The 11,196-nt window shown below is 42.8% G+C and overlaps 2 non-coding genes across 2 annotated transcripts; both read left to right on the top strand.

Moving 5' to 3' along the window:
- The first annotated feature begins 2,886 nt into the window (after positions 1–2,886).
- On the top strand, positions 2,887–2,959 carry TRNAV-AAC (transfer RNA valine (anticodon AAC)). The gene has a single exon. It is a non-coding gene; the product is annotated as a tRNA-Val (tRNA).
- Positions 2,960–8,506: 5,547 nt separating this feature from the next.
- Positions 8,507–8,579, top strand: TRNAV-AAC (transfer RNA valine (anticodon AAC)). Its single transcript has one exon. It is a non-coding gene; the product is annotated as a tRNA-Val (tRNA).
- The last annotated feature ends 2,617 nt before the right edge of the window (positions 8,580–11,196 follow it).

The following is an 11,196-nucleotide window of genomic DNA, read 5'->3' as shown; positions in this document are numbered from 1 at the left end:
TATGTAGCAGACATAGAAGACACTAAACAGTACAGAGCAGAGTGGCGCAGCGGAAGCGTGCTGGGCCCATAACCCAGAGGTCGATGGATCGAAACCATCCTCTGCTAGATATTTTTTTTTTTTCTCCTGACATGTTAAGTTTTGTTTATGACTTTTATATTTAACCTTACATGTTTTACAATGATAAGTTCTATATACATTTGCTTGCTGTATATGTAAAATTCTATCTGTGTATACGAATGTGCAGTATGTGTATAAAATCCTGAGCTTTATTAAACTGTCCTACTCCTCTCAAAAATAATTGGATCCTATAACATTTACAAAATAAATTCATGCTCAGGCCTCAGGAAATTCACACGTGAGCGTTTTTCGCATTTCTTGGGCACAATTTTTGTGTTGTGTGATTTTGCACATTTTCGTACAGCGTTATTTTGGTGTTTTTGAGCTTTGTTTTTTTCTTCATTAGCCAGTAGCTTTGTTGCTAGGTTTTCAGCTTTTTTTTTTAACTTTTCCATCAGCTTTCATTTCTTTTTATTATTATTATTATCATTATTATTATTATTCATTTTTATTATTATTATTATTATTTATTTATTTATTTATTTTGTTAGGGTAAGGGGTTAGAGTTAAGGTTACATCAGGGTTAGGATTAGGTGTAAGGGTTTGAGTTAGTGGTTAATATTTTATTTATTGGCTTCTAATTTATTTATTCCCCCCCCAGAGAATAAGACGGTGGGTGTTGAAATATTTTTATGTCATAGTATTTGCGCAGCAAATTTTCAAACGGAATGCATATAAAATACTAAATTATATATATATATATACAGGTGAAACTCAAAAAATTAGAATATCGTGCAAAAGTTCATTTATTTCAGTAATGCAACTTAAAAGGTGAAACTAATATATGAGATAGACTCATTACATGCAAAGCAAGATAGTTCAAGCCGTGATTTGTCATCATTGTGATGATTATGGCTTACAGCTCATGAAAACCCCAAATCCACAATCTCAGAAAATTATTATATTACATGCAATCAATATAACAAGGATTGTACATAGAACAATATCGGACCTCTGAAAAGTATAAGCATGCATATGAACTCAGTACTTGGTTTGGGCCCCTTTTGCAGCAATTACTGCCTCAATGCAGCATGTCATGGAAGCTATCAGCCTGTGGCACTGCTGAGGTGTTATGGAAGACCAGGATGCTTCAATAGCGGCCTTCAGCTCTTCTGCATTGTTCGGTCTCATGTCTCTCATCTTTCTCTTGGCAATGCCCCATAGATTCTCTATAGGGTTCAGGTCAGGCGAGTTTGCGGCCAAATAAGCACAGTAATCCCACGGTCATTGAACCAGGTTTTGGTGCTTTGGAAAATTCACTGCGCAAATACTATGACATAAAAATATTTCAACACCCACCGTCTTATTCTCTGGGGGGGAATCAATAAATTAGAAGCCAATAAATGATCTCTTGAAACACAAAAAAATAAATAAAAAAAATACAAAGCATAAAAAAAAGATAAAAAAATGGCAGGCTGGATAGACCACTCAGTCTTTTCTCCGTCATCACTTTTCTATGATTTCTAACACAACCCGAGGGAGAGGAGGGAAGGCATGCGCTGCATGGTTGCTATGAAGATGTGCTTTGGAGGCATGGCCTCCTTTATCAAGTCATGCAACCCATGGACTTAAAGCGGAGCTCCACCCAAAACGGGAAGTTCTGGTTTAAGGACTGCTCCCCTGCTCCCCATTAAGGATTGGCACCTTTGGGGGGTGGGTACCCAAATTTGACTGGTACCCAAACCCACTTCTGGTCCAATCGGAGGGTGTCCTCCCCCCCTCCCTCCCTCCCTCCCTTCCTGTAGTCTTTTGGACATGTCACAGGTCCCAGAAGACTACAGGACCATTCATGAAGTGCAGCACTACTCGTGCATGCGCAGTGGGTACCCGGCTGTGAAGCCGCAAGCTGTCACAGCCGGGTGCCCACACTGAAGATGCTGGCCTCCTGGAATACGGGACGGCCGGTAAAATGGGCTGCAGGGGACATGCCACAGAATAGTGGGAGAGGTAAGTGGCTGTTTTTTTAAAAGTCAGCAGCTACAGTTTCTTTAGCTGCTAACTTTTATTTTTGACAGTGTGAGTGGAACTCCGCTTTAAGTACTGTATTGAGTGCCTTCCATACCAAGATCTTAAAGGGCCCTTGGCTTGCCTGTCCTGAATTTGCCCTTTAAGATCTGGGTATGGGAGGCACTCAGCATACTATATAAGGCCGTGGGTTGCGTGTGTGGCATGACGTGATAAAGGAGGCATTATATACGCATTATGTCACCTCCTCACCACCTGATTTAACCTGTAAATGCTTGAACACTTGGCTTGGAGAGAACCGAAACTACTTCAGCACCCGCAACCACCCGCAGCCAAATCATGCAACTCAGTGGAGACGCATAGGGCTGCCATTCATTCATCTGAATCTCAGCCCGCAGCACGCTTGTGGGTGCAGGACCGCAGGGGTATCGCACGGTGCTTTTGGCTGCAGCTGCATTCTGAAAAATGTGCAAGCACTTTTTTTTTTTTTTTTACAGAAACACAGGCACGCCAACCGTTCACATGAATGGGCCGCCACACCTGTGGCCACAAACCTGCACAGATGTGAACCTAGGCATAGTCAAAAGAGAAATTTATTTTTTTTCTCCTGAAACATAAGTGATTACTCTGCTTAAACCTCTTCTGCTGATAATATCTTTGATTAGTAAATATTGGTGATGTGTAGCTGGAACATTTTCTTTCAATCACTAATGTGATTACATCCACTAACAACTTCCACAGAAATGCTCTTCTTCTTTCCATGATACTTACATCACATTAGGGATAGGCAACTCAGCAGTGGTTTCCGTAGTGTAGTGGTTATCACGTTCGCCTAACACGCGAAAGGTCCCCGGTTCGAAACCGGGCGGAAACATGTTTTCTGTTTTTAACTATTTCAGTCAGCTGATGGGAAGGAGCACTTGGGAAATGGGATTTCAGAAGACTTGTGGAGGAAGAAAAATATTGCTTACTCTTTACATCTGCACTGATGGGCACTGATAGGCGGCGCTGATGGACATTGATAGGTGGCACTGATGTGCACTGTAAAACATTGAAAAAAATTTTTTCTTAGTTTCTGTTACAAATTTTTGTAAATAAGTAATTATTCTCCTTCACTGATAGGCAGCACTGATGGGCACTGTTAGGCTGCACTGATAGGTGACACTGCTGGACATTGTTAGGTGGCACTGATAGGTGACACTGATGGACATTGTTAGGTGGCACTGATGGGCACTGATAGGCGGCACCGATGGGCATTAATAGATGGCACTGATGGGCACTGTAAAACTTTGAAAAAAATGTTTTTCTTAGTTTCTGTTATAAAGTTTTGTAAATAAGTCATTTCACTCCTTCACTGATAGGCGGCACTGATGGGCAGCATTGATGGGCCCTGTTAGGCTGCACTGATAGGTGACACTGATGGACATTGTTAGGTGACACCGATGGGCACTGATAGGCGGCACCAATGGGCATTGATAGGTGGCACTAATGGGCACTGATGGGCGGCAGTGATTAATTGATGGGCACTGATTGCCAGCACAGATGGGCACTATTGGCTGCACTGATGGGGCTACACTGATCACCAGGACACTGATGATCAGTGCCTTGATGATCAGTGTAGATGTACCCTACGAAATGCCGCATACCGGCTCTCCTATAACTGGAAACCAATAACCGTCATTTCCTATTTACCTGGTGATCAGCTGTGATTGGACACAGCTGGTCACATGGTAAAAGAGGATGTGATTGGCCCGTTCCGTAGCCATGGGATCGCAGTGCGCGCACCAGGGGGCATGGTTCTAGAAGGACGTCCATGGACACCCTCCCAGAACTAGCAGATTGTGCTGTAGCCATCTTTTGGCTATAGCGCAGTCGGGAACTGGTTAAATCAGAATGGTTGCACACTTGGATGCACAGCATGCTGTTGTGTAGTAATCAGGGACGGACTGACAACTCATGGGGCCCCCGGGCAATAGGGGATCATGGGGCCCCTGTGTCCTTGCCCAAACTCAAAAAAGCCTGTGAAAAAGGTACCAGGGGCATCTCATGGGGCCCCCTACTGACCCCTGGCCCTCGGGCAGTGCCCGAGTTTGCAAATGGTCAGTCCACCCCTGGTAGTAATGGTCACTATCAGGGGTGGACTGACAACTCATGGGGCCCCTGGGCAATAGTAGATTATGGGGCCCCTGTGTCCTTGCCCAAACTCAAAAAAGCCTATGAAAAAAGGTACCAAGGGCATCTCATGGGGCCCCCCACTGACCCCGGGCCCTCGGGCAGTGCCCGAGTTTTCAAATGGTCAGTCCGCCCCTGCTCACTATGCCTAGCCACACATCCCAATGTAAAATCCCTCTCTGACTTTTCATAGTCCTTGCTGTATGTCTTCCACCAAAGCAGGACAGGAGCAACTCAGTTACAACAGTGACACCATGTGGAAGGTTATTATTATTATTATTATAATAATACAGGACTTATATAGCGCAGACAGTTTGCCCAGCGCTTTACATTATGGAGGGAGACAATACAGTAACAATACAGTTCAATACAAGAGGGATTAGAGGGCCCTGCTCCTTGGAGCTTACAATCTAGGAGGGAGGGGATAGCGGTACAAGAGGTAATTAGCTATGGGGGATGGAGTGGTAGGAAGAGTAGAGGATTCCAGTATTAGCTGGGGTCGGGGTAGGCTTCCCTGAAGAGATGGGTTTTCAGAGTGAGCCTAAAAGTGAGCAGAGTAGGTGATAGCCTGATAGATTGGGGTAGGGAGTTCCAGAGGACGGGTGAAGCCCTTGAGAAATCCTGGAGACGGGCATGGAAGGAGGAGACAAGGGAGCTAGAGAGTAGGAGGTCTTGTGTGGTCAACCGTGTCAAAAGCTGCAGAGAGGTCAAGTAGTAGGAGTATAGCATAGTGGCCATTGGTTTTGGCGGTTAGTAGGTCATTGGTGAGTTTGAGCAGGGCAGTTTCGGTGGAGTGTAGGGGGCAGAAACCAGACTGTAAAGGGTCAAGAAGGTTGTTGTCGGTGAGGTAGGAGCTCAGGCGATTGTAGACTAAGCGTTCTAGGAGTTTAGAGGTAAATGGCAGTAGGGAGATGGGTCTTAAGTTGTTCAGGTTGGTGGGGTCCAGGGAGGGCTTTTAAGTATGGGAGTGATGTGCGCGTGCTTTAGAGGGGAGGGAAAGGTACTGGTGGAGAGGGAAAGATTGAAGATGTGTGTGAGGAAGCATAGGATGGAAGAGGAGGGGGACCACAGGAGTTGTGAGGGGACAGGGTCCAGGGGGCAGGTGGTGAGGTCAAGGGAGCAAAGTGTTGAGGGGGTTATTGTGTGAGGAGTGCTAAGTGGGGTGGGTGTCTGAGCAGTGGCGAAGTCCCTACGAATGTGTCAATCTTGTTTTTGAAGTGGTTAGCAATCTCGTGGGCGGTAAGTGAGGTACTGGGTGGAGGTGGAGGTGGAGAAAGTAGAGAGTTAAAAGTGGAGAAGAGCCGGCGAGGACTGGAGGAGAAGGTATTAATGAGGGTAATAAAGCAGGCTTGTTTGGCAGTGTGAAGGGAGGAAGTGTACGTTAATAAGGCAGATTTATAGCGGGTGAAAGTTTTAGATTAACAGCATCCCATTCATACAGAAGAGAGTCATAACTTTGAGTTGGATGCTTCTTTGTGTTCTTAGAACAACACAGGAAAACCAGCCTTAATATTTCATACAATTAGACAAAAAAACCCTAATATCTTGTAATATTAAAAAAAAAAAAAAAAAATGTCAGCTTTGATAATAAAGTGGTCACCTTGTCAAAGCTAGCTACTGCACACGCAACCTAGTGACTCCCATACCCAAGATCTTAGAGGGCCCCTGGCTTGCCTCTCCTGAAGTTTCCCCTTTAAGATCCTAGGTATGGGAGGAACTCAGCATAGTATTTAAGGCCCTGGGTTGCGTGACTTAATAAAGGAGGCCACGTCTCTAAAACGCATCATCATAGCAACCATGCCACACACGCCTTCCCTTTTCTCCTTTAGGTTGCATTCCACAAGGACGGAGTGTGGCAACGGTTGGTCCAAGTTTTCTTTTTGTTGTAGTCAAGTGAATGAAAAAGAAGGATGGTTGTTATTTCACTGGGTATATGAAAGGATTTACAACCACTTTAACCACTTGCCTACCGGGCACTTTTACCCCCTTCCTGCCCAGGCCAATTTTCAGCATTCAGCGCTGTTGCACTTTGAATGACAATTATGCAGTCATGCAAAATTGTACCCATATGGCCTTTTTATTCATATTTTTCATGCAAATAGAGCTTTCATTTGGTGGTATTTAATCACCACTGTTTTTTTTTTATTTTTGCACTAATAATGAAAAAAGGCCGCAAATTTTGAAAAAAAAAAGTTTTTCTTTGTTTCTATTATAAAATGTAGCAAAAAGGTAATGTTTTTTTCCTTCACTGATGTGCGTTGATGAGGCTGCACTGATAGGCACTGATGGGCAGCACTGTTGGGCACTGATGGGAAGTTTTGGGGCTGCCCTGATTATCAGTAGGCTTGTTGTTCGAGTTGAACATAACTTCCACTTGAACATCGGCCGTTCGTGTGTTCGGCGAACACATGAACGGTAAGGGCATTCGGCGAGTGCCCTTTCAGGTGCATTGTGATTGGCCAAAGCAATGCACCTGACCGCCAGTCAGGTGCAATGCATTGGCCAATGACAGCGCATGATGATGTCACAATGGGACAGAGCCACTCCACCCCCTTGTGACGTCATCACAGTATTTATTTGTATAAGGGCATCATATTCATTTATTTGTATAAGGACATCGTACACTGGCTGATCTGTGAAAAATCCCTCCCAGGCACTCCTTCGATTGTTTTCGAGGATGCATACAGCTTTTTTTTTTTTGGGGGGGGGTTATTTCATATTCTATTTGTGTGTTGTTGAAGAGCACAGCTAATACCACTGTACCATAATATTTTGAGTGCTGCACAATTGTTTTATTCAAGCACAATATAATACCCAAAGTTTTATTAAGATATAAAAGAAGGGGTTGCAACAAAAGATACCAAACATGTCAAGTCTGAAAACTGGATGTGCTAGTGATAATCCAAAAACAACGGTATCTAAAGTTCTCCATAGACAATGCTTTAAAAACCTTAACAACTCATTAGTTTAGAATTAACCACAAATTATGGTTCAAGAATTATTTTTCCTACTCTGACTTTTGCAGAAATTCATCACATGTTTTGTACAATCACAGTCTACATACATGTGCACCCTGTGCACATGTTTGCATTTGTGGACGTGTGCAGGGCGACAGGTGTTACTTTTATTGTTACATTTTGTTATTTTATTTTTTTACTTTTTATTTTTTTTTTCATTTGATTTTATTGCTATCAAAAAGGGGCTAACAAGCCCCCTATGAAATAGCACCGGACAGGTGACAAGTCCTCTTTATGGGGACATTGGGGTCTAGTAAACCCCAATGTCTCCCATGCTCTCCACTGCAGCTAATCAACCACAGATCATGCTTGATTAGCTACTTCTCTGGACTGTAGCAGCCAGGAAATGATAACTCTGATACTGGAAATGATCAGAGATGAGTGTTTCAGGGCAATTTTTTCTGCCACTAACCACCAACAGTGGATCATTTTTTTCCACTCATTGATTAGCAGCGTAAGTGAACTATGTTACATAATCCTAGCCACGGCATTCTGTACACTGTGCTGTACTTGTGCAGAGCTTCATATAATTAAGTCAACTCTACATAGTGTCAACCTAAGGCTGTCTATGAATACCATCATGTGACAGGCTATTAATAGCCCGTCTTGGCTGTCAGGTTCCTACCAGTGCCCTGCACAAGTTATAATGGCAAGCACCTATTCCTACGCCCAAAATAGGGCTTCCTCCAACATTCATTTGACAAAGATCCTTCATACACAGTCTGGTTTTTCTGCAGAGTTGGCTCTGGCCAGCTCAGTGGATTTCTTCCAAAAAGTCCTGGATTGTTTCTTAGATACACAGAATATAACTGAATACTGACATTTATAGGTAAAGTTGATCCAGAGAATATTATTATACAGGATTTATTATATCCGATTGCCTCTCCAGGGATCAGGAAGAGCAGCAGGAGCAAATTGGATCATGCTTCACTGGGTTTTTTTTTTTACCTTCCTCTGGATCAACTGTGGGTATAGGATTATAACTTTTTTTTTCTATGGTTGAACTGAATGGACTTTTGTCTTTTTTCAGCCAGACTAACTATGTAACTATATATGTAACTATGTAACTAAGCATGGAGTATACATAATCCAGTGCTAGAACTGATAGCTTGAAAAGTAAAACAACAGTTTATGTGGTAGACACTAATTAATCCCAAATATAATTTCAATCAATAATAATTTTGCTTCTTTATTTATATCAGATGTAATTAAATGAAGGATTATTATCAGAAGTTTCCGTAGTGTAGTGGTTATCACGTTCGCCTAACACGCGAAAGGTCCCCGGTTCGAAACCGGGCGGAAACATTGATTTTTTTTTCCCTATTTGAATCATCAACATGGAGACAAGGTGCTTTTGGAATAGCCCCCATCCTTAAAAGTACCCCCCCATGTTGAGGATATGTGGCCTGGTATTTCTCAGGAGGGGGGGCTCATAATCCACCTTTCCTGGCCTGCCAGGCTGCATGCTAGGATAAGGGCCTGGTATAAATTTTGCATGGAACCCCACACATTTTGTATGGCTTGGGGGTCCCCTTTAAAATCCATATCAGGCTCAAAGGGTGTCATGATTGATTAGCCAAAGTTGCAAGCAAGCGTCAAGGAAGTCGCAAGCAAGATGCATCAAATTCGCAAGCAAGTCACTGAAATAATATCATGACATAATGAATGAATCCAAAATAACTTCTGAAAAATATGAATCAATTCGGAAACGACTATACGAAACAAATCTAAATCCGTATATATACGGATATATATATATACCCATATATATCCAGAAACAAATTCTGAAAATGAATTATTTTAACATAATGAATATGATGAAACAAAATGATTTACTTACTGAATGAATTCGCAACTAAACACATTTTTTTGTTGTGCACAACTCTAGTCTGTGTTTTTTTTTTTCCTTTTTTTTTTTAAGAAAACCTTTTTCCCTTTGTATAGGTCAGTGCTGCTGCACGACTTTACATCAGAGATGTGTTCCTCTATAGGTAGGATTAGGACTCCCCCCAGGCATGCTATTTAACCCCTTCGCACCGGCACCTCCCGGCACTTTAAGGGGTTTCTGACGCAAGCAGGCGGTGCAGGGTTTAGGGTCATGTGAATGACATGATTGGCTGTCACGGCAGTCACATGATCGGAAAGGTCCCGATTGCAAGGAGGGATCGGGACCTTTCCGTGGGACGCTGACACATGTGCTGGGAGCACGTTTGTTTACAAATGGTATGCATATATGCGGCTGCTCGGCATCAAGGCCCAGCCACCTGAGAGGCTGCATATTTGCGTATGCTCGGCGTGAAGGGGTTAAAGGAATTGGACAAGGCACCCTGCATTCAATTGACCTGTTCTGCTGCTGGTATTAGGTTGCAAAACTGCTCTATATCAATTACCATTCTGGTGCCTGGAACAGGCAACCCACCGTGCCAAAGACCTGTTGTAGAACTTGGAAAAGTGCACCCAGGATACTTAGCCTATATACCTATCCTGGCACCTGAAACAAACTCCCAGGGACTTTCCTAATCAATTATTCCTGTTTTGGGACTAAAGGCGGCCATAGATTTCCGATTTTCTTGCCGAATTATCGGCCGATAAAAAAATCGGCCGATATTCGTACCGTTAGTGGGGAAAAATGTTGTCGGTTTTTCTTAATTTTAAGAGATTTTGAAAATCGTCCAAGCTGGAAAATTCTGGGACGATTTGTTAGATCGGCCGATTTTCACGGTAATTTATGGTCAAATAGGCCGTTCTTCTGGCCGATTTGACAATAAATTGACTATGAAGAAAAAGAAGAAATAGAAGAAATACATTTTGCAGGAGAAGAAGAAATAGAATATCAAGAAGAAGAATAGAAGAAAAGAAGAGAAGATGAAATAGATTTTGTAGAAGAAGATGGAGAAGAAAAAAGTTGCAACATTGTATCTATTTGTATACATTTCAGATACAGATGTTTCTATTCCAGTACAAATAGATACAATGTTGTTTCTCTTCTTCTTCTGCATAATCTATTTCTTCTGTCAAATATAAGAGCTGGTCTCTATGCAGGGACACCGCTATTATATTAATTGATGGCCAGAGACGGGACTAAAACCCGCTGACTTTTTTTTAAATTAGTGGCAACGTCGGCCATCTGAACGACTGATTTACGACTTTTAAAAGAAAAAACATCAGATTGTCCCCACGTCTATGGCCTGCTTTAGAACATATGACCAAAGCAATAAAGCACCCACTCCAGTGCCCTGCACAAGGTATCATGGCAAGCACCTATTCCTGCACGCAAAATAGGGCTCAAAACATGCTTAGATCCTGTTTAGGCATCCTAAATAGGGTCCGAAATCTCACCTCCCGGTGACTAGGACAGCTCACCTGGTCTGCCAAACACTCATTCAACCTGGGAAAGGATGCACACCAATTCCAGCACCTGGAATAGGTTATCTGGCATGCTTAGCATCTGTTTTGACACCCAAACGAGTCCTTGTTATCACTTCTGTTTGCTCCAGTGCTTGAAACTGGAGGCCACATCTGTCAACCCCCTGTTCTAGTAACTGGATAATGATGCCCAGTGTATGAAAGGCCCCATTCACATCTGAACATTTTGTAGTTTGAAATTCAAAGCCCTGAAATGCTCAGGACGAAGAAAAAAAAATCTATGGAGATGGTTCAGATTTCCACTCCAAGTCGCCTGAAGCAGAAACCCTGAAGCTCAAAAAAGTTTTGGAGCTACTTTTGCAGCTCCATTCGGGCAGATTGATGCGTTTGTGGCACCTTTTCATTCCCATACAAATAAATGGAAATGAGCAAATTGCGAGTTTTTATGCGCTTTAGCGCATTTTGTCATGCAACCAGGAACGTTTTTCTGGCATGGCAAAACATAGCAACAATTGAAGTCACAGTTGAAATTGTTCTCTATTGGCTAAAACAAAAA

This window comes from Staurois parvus, unplaced genomic scaffold (assembly GCF_062004578.1).
Source record: "Staurois parvus isolate SC_StPar_1 unplaced genomic scaffold, SC_StPar_1.0 ptg000662l, whole genome shotgun sequence".
Classification (NCBI taxonomy): Eukaryota; Metazoa; Chordata; class Amphibia; order Anura; family Ranidae; genus Staurois; species Staurois parvus.
This window is presented reverse-complemented; position numbering and strand designations above follow the sequence as displayed.